Below are 8,347 nucleotides of genomic sequence, written 5' to 3' on the forward strand. Positions count from 1 at the left end.
AAAAAAACTAAAATTTATACTGTAAAATGTACTAAAATACTGGCATTTATTATTTATTTAAACATGTTAAATTGCAAATGTCCCATCCAATGCATAAAACAACCAAGTCTAAAGCTTGTAACTAGCAAGACTCTTTTACTTATTTTTTGCAGTCCTGCAGTCTAAACTCAGGCCTTGTATTTGTCAGGCAGGCACTTTACCACTTAAACCACACCTTTGGGCTGAAGGCTATTTTAGAGGTGTAAAGACATAAACATACAATTTCAAGTTTTGAAAAACACTATCAATCACACAGAATTTGTTTACTTCAATTTTATTAAGATCTCCTCAAATATGAATATACTTACATGGACAAGTTAGGAGATGGAACCCCCCTATCATCAGCTAGGTTCCCAAGGTGGCTCAGCGTTGAAGTCGAACTGCTCTCTATACAGCACTTCTCCTAGGCCCTCTGGGTAGTTGTATACTTGGTCAGAAAGTTCGCCCTAAAAGGAAATCAAAGTAGATACTTCTTTATTTAAAAAATCAGGTTGTGATTTACTTAGGCTGACTTAAAGATGAACTTATACAAAATAAGTTTTAGTAGAAATATTTTCTTTCATGGTTACATTACACTAAATGTTTTCAAAGGGTTTGCTACTACTAAAATACCAACTACCTCCCCACCCTATTGCTTCTTTTTTGTTATTGGTTGTGGGGCTTGAACGCAGGGCCTCGGCACTGTCCCAGAGCTCTCTGGCTCAAGGCTAGTACTCTACCACTCTGGGCCAATGAGCCACTTCAATTTTTTTTGTAGATAATTGGAGATTAAGAGTCTCACAGATTTTCCTGCCCTGGCTGGATATCAGATCTCAGATCCTCAGATCAGATCAGATCCTCAGATCTCAGCTTCCCGAGTAGCTAGGGTTACAGGTGTGAGCCACCAGCACCCAGCTCTCATTACCTTTTTAATGTACGTAATATTTCGAACTGCTGTGCCACAAAGCAAGAGGCAACAATGCTCAATAGGAAATGTACTTATTATCTTGTTCATGTAACTGTAACCCCTCTGTACAGCATTTTTACAATAATAATGTACAAAAAAACTACACACACACACACAAAAAAACCTCACAGGGGCTGGGAAGGTGGCTCAGTGGTAGAGCACTTGCCTTGCATGCTTGAGGCTCTGGGTTCGATTCCTCAGCACCACATAAGCAAAAAGAAAAAAAGCCGGAAGTGGCGCTGTGGCTCAACTGGTAGAGCGCTAGCCTTGAGCTGAAGAGCTGAGGGACAGCACCCAGGCCCAGAGTTCAGGCCCCACGACCAGACCCAAAAAACAACAACAACAAAAAAAAACCTTCACAGAATTATGATCCAGTCATCTAATCAAGTTGCTTTATCTATCCATTTATGGGTTTTTGAGCTTTCATCCAATTCTATTTTTTGCCATCTAAAACTGAAATTTGTTGTTAAAATTTGAAACTTTCTAAGTACCTTCCACAACTTTATATACAAAATATTTTTAATGGAAGATTAAAAAGGCTTAGTAAGCTGGGGGCCAGTGGCTCATTCCTGTAATCCTAGCTACTCCGGAAGCTGAGATCTGAAGATTGCCAGCCGAGGCAGAGCAGGGCAGGAAAGTTCATGAGACTCTTATCTCCAATAAACCACTCAGAAAACAGGAAGTAGCAAGCACTGTGGCTCAAGTGGTAGAACACTAGCCTTGAGCAGAACCGAGGGACAGCATCCAGTCCCACAGTTCAAGCCTCACAACTGACAAAAAAAATGCTTGGTGTACTAAGTAAACAAACACTTAATCCAGTGTGATCTTGGAGTAAACACAAATTTCTACTATAACACTAAAAAAAAGTTCTAGGATTTAGCTATACCTACATTTCTATTTTCAATTCAATGATTACTGCCTTCCAGTATTATAATCAGAATATTTGCTAGAATTCTGAGTGGTGAGAAATATAAAACTAGAAATAGTAAAGGAGAGTTTGAAGGATTTAGAAGCACTCTAGACCTAAATCCTATGTTTTCCTCAACCAGAACCAAGGCACCACCCTTAAGGGAAATAAAATGTTTCATCTAGGAGACACTTATAATTAATTCTACTCAGGAGGATAAGACCTGAGAATCCAGGTTCAAAGCCAGTGTGGGCAGACAAATCCCAAACCCATGAGACTCCTTTCTTCAACTAATCAGCAAAAGGTGGGAAATGGATCCATGGCAGACCACCAGGCATGAATGGAAAAAGCCAAAGGACAACACTGGAGGCACTGAGTTCAAGGCCTAGTCCCCCACACAAGACCAGTTGTGTGTTGTGTGCACAAACAAAAAAGAACTTATAACAACGTTCAATAGTGATCCTAGATTCCAAACAACACAACACTCTATAAACATTCTAATTGTTCCCTTATCTAGCTGATTTAAGAAACAGACAAAAAACTACTTGTGTTGGGGACAATTCATTCTTGATTATCCTAAGTAGGATAATTATCCTGCTCTGAAGTTTTGCTGCTTTAAATAACCCAAGACTCAAACTAAAAGTGGATCCAAGCCTGTCACCATTCACTAACATCAACTCAAAATGGATTAAAGACCTTAACATCAACTCTGAAACTGTGAAACTACTGCAGAACTACTATTTACAGGCCCAGAGGAACTTTCTGAATAGAGTCCCAGGGTTACAACAAATTGGAGAGAGACTCAACAAATGGGACTACCTTAAAAATAAAGTTTCTGCACAGCTAAAGAAATAGCTACCAAACTAGAAAGACAGCCAACTAATTGGGAAAAAAAAAATTACCAGCAATATCAGACAAGGGCTTAATACCCATTATATACAGGGAACTTAAACTAACCCCTCCCAAATCTAATAAACCAATCATTAAATGGATAAGCTAAAGAGAGACTTCTCAGAAGAGACAAAAACGGCAAACAAACTGATGAGGAAATGTTCATCATCCCTGGCTGCAAAGGAACTGCAAATAAAAACAACCCTGAGATACTGCCTTACCCCAGTCAGAATGGCCCACATCCTAAATTCAGCCAACGACAAACACTGGGGAGGATGCAGAGAAAGAGGAATCCTATTGCATTGCTGGTGGGAATGTACACTAATACAACCACTTTGGAAAGCAGTCCGGAGCAGCCTGAAAGCTAAATATAGACCTCCCCTATGACCCAGCCATGCCACTCCTAGGCATCTATTCTGAACAACAGGAACCAGGATACAAGGACACATGCACCGCCATGTTCATTGCAGCACTGTTCACAATAGCCAAGATATGGAAACAATCCAAATGCCCCACTACAGATGAATGGATCAAAAAATTGTGGTACCTATATACAATAGAATATTATGCAGCCATTGGAAAGAACAAAATAACGGCATTCACAGGGAAATGGATGGAGTCAGAAAAAAATCATTTTGAGCAAGGTAAGCCAAGAGCAAAGACAAACCATACATGGGTCTCCCTGATATCTGGATGTTAAATGCAAAATGCAAGGAGATATGACAAAGTAAACACGACTCAAGAAACAAAGGACCTCCACTCAATTTGGGGTATCATTTCTAAAGGACTCCATGTTCCTGACGACGTGTGTGTGTGTGTGTGTGTGTGTGTGTAAATATGTGCACATCTGAGGGAAGCTAGGAGTAGGACACGGAATCAGAGGGAAACAGGGGAAAACATATACAACAGAGGGCCCCATCAGCTGCACTTGACATTGATGAAAATGAATTAAGCAACGCAAGGGCAGTGATGGGAGAGAGGGAAAGAAGGAACAGCTAACACTAAACAAAAGGAAAGAAATGTACATATCACCCGATGTGGAAAAAATAATTTTATCATCAAAACTCATAGAATTCACAAACATTAGACTATGATAATGACAATTTGCTTCCTGAAGGTTAAAATGTGTTTGTGACTTTATAAGTATCACTATCTCACATTTATGTAATCACTTAATCTCAATACTAATAAAAAATAACCCAAGACTCAGGGTTGTGAAACATTAAGTGAAGACGTTCATTCTTAAAGTATTAAGGCTTTCCCCAAATGTGAAAGAAACAATGTCATAGAGATACTAATAGTAGCATAAGAGCCATTTACATACAAGATAGATAAAAAGTTTATCTTTGTTTTTGCCAGTCCGGGGTTTGAACTCTGGGCCTGGGTGTGGGTGCTGTCTCTGGGCTCCATTTGCTCAAAGCTAACACTACCACTTGAGCTACTTCAGGTTTGTGTGTGTGTGTGTGTGTGTGTGTGTGTTTTGTGTGATTAGTTGGAGAAGAGTCTCATGGACTTTCTGGCCTTGGCTGGCTGCCTTTAAATCACCATCCTCAAATCACAGCCTCTTGAGCAGGTAGGCCTATTACAGGCATGAGCCACCAGCACTTTAAAATGTTTATCTTTAAGTAAAAAAGCATGAAGGCTGGCACCAGTGGCTCACACATGCAATCCTATCTACTCAGGAGGCTAAGCTCTGAGGATCGATGTTCAAAACCAGACAGGTAAGAAAAATGCATGACTTATCTCTAATTAACCACCAAAAAAGCTGCAAATAGACCTGTGGCTCAAGTGGTAGAGCACACTGGCCTTGAGCAAAAAACGTTCAAACAGCACCCAGGCCAGACCCTGAATTCAAGCCCCAGGAAAAGCAAAAAAAAAAAAAAAAAAAAAAAAAAAAAAAAAAAAAGGGCGGGGGAGGAAAGGAGAGAAAAGCATGAAGATGAAATTGAAATGTGGTTAAGATAAATTATTCTCACTTAGAATGGTTTGTGTAAATCACTTGGATAAGGAACAACACTGCAACAAAATTCCTTCATATAATCATTTCGAGAGAATAGGAAAGAACAGGACTGAAAGTGTTTATTACCAGTCAGACACAGGAAACTTTTATAGTCACGCTTGACAGTAATTGAAAATTGTTTTTTGTTTGAACATAGAATCTTTATTCTAATTATTCTAAAGTTGCTCCATGATACTCTTCCTAAAAATTAAAAACCTCAATATGGTGATTAGAACTCAACTGAAGGGTAGTCTACCCAGCCAATCCTTCTAAGACTATGAAGGTCATGCAAAGCAAGGGAAAGACTGGGAAAAACTTCTGTCACAAGCCAGAGAAGGCTGTGGGAGACACTACAACTAAATACAATGTGGCACCATGAGTCAAATTCTGGAATAAAAAAAGAGATTAAAGAGAAATTGATAAAATTCAAAATATTATTAGCAAGATGCTAATAAGGTCAAACTGGTTAAGTATGTTTTCACAGAAATCACAATATCTAACTAAAGCTCATTAATAAAATTTAGGGAAGGTATTCATACAACAGACTACTATTCAGCACTAAAAGAAATATCCGGGTTGGGAAGGTGGCCCAGTGGTAGTGCTGGCCTTACATGCATGAGGCCCTGGGTTTGATTCCTCAGCACCACATAAACAGAAAAAGCCGGAAGTGGCCTTGTAGCTCAAATGGTAGAGCACTAGCCTTGAGCTGAGGGACAGTGCCCAGGCCGAGTCAGGCCTCATGACCGACAAAAAAAAAAAAAAAAGGAATATCCTATTGATTAATTCAGTATTATATATAAAAAGATTTATTCCATTTATAAGGAAATTGTAGAACAATTGTTTAAAAAACAACCAGAAAAGTAGAGCTATCTGGGGTGTTAGCAATAATCACTATCTTCATAGAGGCTTAGGTTACACAGCTGTTAGTTGTGTTTTTGTCTTGTCTGTTCTGGTTTTTTGACAGGGTCTTGCTATATTAGCCCAGCCTAGCTTCCAATTCTCTCTTGCCTCACCTTCCCAAGTGCAAGGATTACAGGTATGTGACAACAGGAACAGTTCTAATTTTTGTCAAAGCGGTATTCTTAAGATCTGCAATGTAAATTTTATTTCTAATTTAAAAAACTGGTAAACATAGCGAGTGCTTTAATGACATATACAGAGGTAAAGCATTGTGGTGCCTCAAGTTCACATGTTCCATGTAAATTTGAGAGACAATAAGGAAAATGCAGAAAAGCTGTGTTGATTTCAAGCAGTTAATCTTTCCGACTTAAACTCCTTGGGGCTTGTTTTCATATTAGCACCTTCATGTTCTCATATGTATAAAAAATTAAGACACCATGAAAGCGATTATAATCAAAGCACATTATACGCATGTATGAAAATATCCCCTACAATGTACAATTTAGTGTGTGTGTGTGTGTGTGAAAGAGAGACAGACAAGACAAATCGAGACAGATACAGGGAGAGGGCCTCACCAGCTAACAACCAGCCACAATTCTGCCAGGTTAGTCCCTTCAGTGCCCTAAGATTCGCAGCCTAGCTGGGATTCAATGGTGAAGCTCGAGCAGGACGCAGAGCTTAATGGATCCACCGAGAAGCTATCACAAAATTCAGTTAAATCTGCTGAAACATCAAGGGGCTGGGAGCTGGGTCTCAAGTGTTTCCTGACCAGTAGTTCTATGAACACGCGTCTAGGATAAACACACTGCTTCAGGGTTAAAAGTGGTGACCCCTACTAACTGTTGACAACCAAGACAGTTCTTGGTAACTAAGTCCCTCTGGCCCATCCTACTCCCACTTTAGGCCCCGGAGTCTCGGTGCGAAGCCATGGTGACTAATCCTCAGACTTCAGGAGGTGACTGGGGTGAGTGAAGGCGACTTGGTCCAATCAGGAGCGCCGCAGGGGCGGAGCACCAGCCCCGAGGCTTCCAGAAGGGGCCAAAGGCCTCCAAGCTCGCTACTTTGACACCGGGGCTTCCCCGCCACCTGGCCCCAAGTGAGGTCAACTTTCCTCCGCCAGAGGGGGACCGCGCTCCCCGCGGCCCCAAGAATCCGGCTTCCTCCCAGCTGTCACCCGAGGCCGGCGCGAGGTCCGCCCCGCTCCATTCATCCCCAGCGCACCCGCAGCTGCAGCCCGTCTCGCAGCGTGGCCGCCCGCCGGCTCCCGTGCCCAGAGCGGCGGCGGCGCGCGTGCCGGGGCTTGCGGGACCCCAGCCCCTCGGGGCTTGCGGCCGGGCCCCCTCCCTGGAAACAGCAATGCACCACGGGAGAGGGGTGGGGGCCGCACGCCGCCACGAGAGGCGAAGACCCCTCCCCGCCCCCGGCGACGAGACCCCCGCGCGCGCCCCAGCCCTCTCGCCGACTCCGCGGCGGCTCGGGCTCGGCCCAGCCGACGCCTGCGGGCCCGGAGGCACGGCCCGCCGCCCCAGCCCATCGCCCGAGGCACCGACAGCCGCCACACACGCCGCCGGCCGCCATGTTCGCGGCGGCCGGCCGCTGCGGGGAGCTCCGAGGACGGCGCGGCCCAGCCGAGGCTCCCGGCCGCCCCGGGTCGACCCCTCCCGCGTCCCCCGGCCCGGTACTCACGTGAGATAACGGCCCAAAGAGTCGGGTAAAGCGTCTTCTCTTTTTCGGCGGAATTTTTAAAGAGGGATGTGGTTACCTTGAGCAGAAATACCCAAGGCGGCCTGGGCCATAGGCTGCGGGGACGACGTGGGAGGAAAAGCGCGGCACCGACACCAGCTGAGCAACAGTGGCGGCGGCGGCCGGAGAGAAATGGAGCTACGTGAGGGAGAGAGCGGCGCGGGCTGGGCGGGAAGAGGGTTCGGCCTCGTACCACCGCAAAGCAGCAGAGCGAGAAGGGATGAGAAGAGGCAGAGAAACCGAGAAGGGCGGAAGAAAAAAAGGGAAACGTTAGAACCGAGAGACGAGCCAGAGAGTGTGGGAAGGCGGCGCCGGAGATGCCAGTATTTATACCAAGGGGGCGTGGCCTGTCTGCGTCACAGCCGGCCCGGCAGCCGCGCGAGCGGGGCGGGGCCCGCTGCCGCTCCGGGAGATGGGAGGGGCGGAAGAGGAAGGGGCGCCGCGCGGCGGGCTGGAGGGGGCAGAGGCCGGTGTGGCCTCGCAGGTGCGGGCCTGCGGGTGGCTTCCCGCCCTCCAGCGCTTCTCAGTTTGACGGCGGGAGGACGTTCCCTCGCGCGGATCTGGGCTAGGGGGAGGGCTGGCGTCTGGGCGGCCGCGCGGCTCGCGTCCTGCGCTCGCGCCTCTGAGCGCCTGCGCTCAACGCCCACGGCGGACCAAGCTTCCTGAGTGCTGAGCACCGCTCATTCCACTGCAGTCGCCGCACTGATGACGGCCCGGGGCCGGGGGACACCTGTTCGGCCGGGGAGGTCCGTGGCGCCTCCGCCGGATTTTCTCTTGGAGCTCCCTCCGCTTTGTGAGGACTGGGTGGACCACGCCTGGGAACTGCTGTCCCCGAGCGAGGCCAACCCCAGAGAGGCTGCCGCGAAAAGAAAGTGAATTCCTAGTGGCCCGGAAGGACCGATCCGGTGTTCATCTGGCTACG

General features: G+C 46.0%; 1 protein-coding gene across 3 annotated transcripts in view; it reads right to left on the bottom strand.

Annotated features, from left to right (window-relative positions):
• Azin1 (antizyme inhibitor 1) overlaps nucleotides 1-7,733 on the bottom strand; it is a 35,053-nt gene extending 27,320 nt beyond the window's left edge. For all 3 annotated transcript variants that reach the window (XM_069991181.1, XM_069991179.1, XM_069991180.1), the window contains exons 1-2: nucleotides 7,369-7,733; nucleotides 348-485 (exon numbers count right to left, since the gene is read on the bottom strand). The gene's annotated coding sequence lies outside the window, so the exon portion shown is untranslated. The remainder of the gene's footprint in view (nucleotides 1-347; nucleotides 486-7,368) is intronic.
• Between the last annotated feature and the right edge of the window lie 614 nt (nucleotides 7,734-8,347).

Source organism: Dipodomys merriami, unplaced genomic scaffold, assembly GCF_024711535.1.
Source record: "Dipodomys merriami isolate MVZ:Mamm:240054 unplaced genomic scaffold, mDipMer1.0.p SCAF_4, whole genome shotgun sequence".
In the NCBI taxonomy this organism is placed as follows: domain Eukaryota; kingdom Metazoa; phylum Chordata; class Mammalia; order Rodentia; family Heteromyidae; genus Dipodomys; species Dipodomys merriami.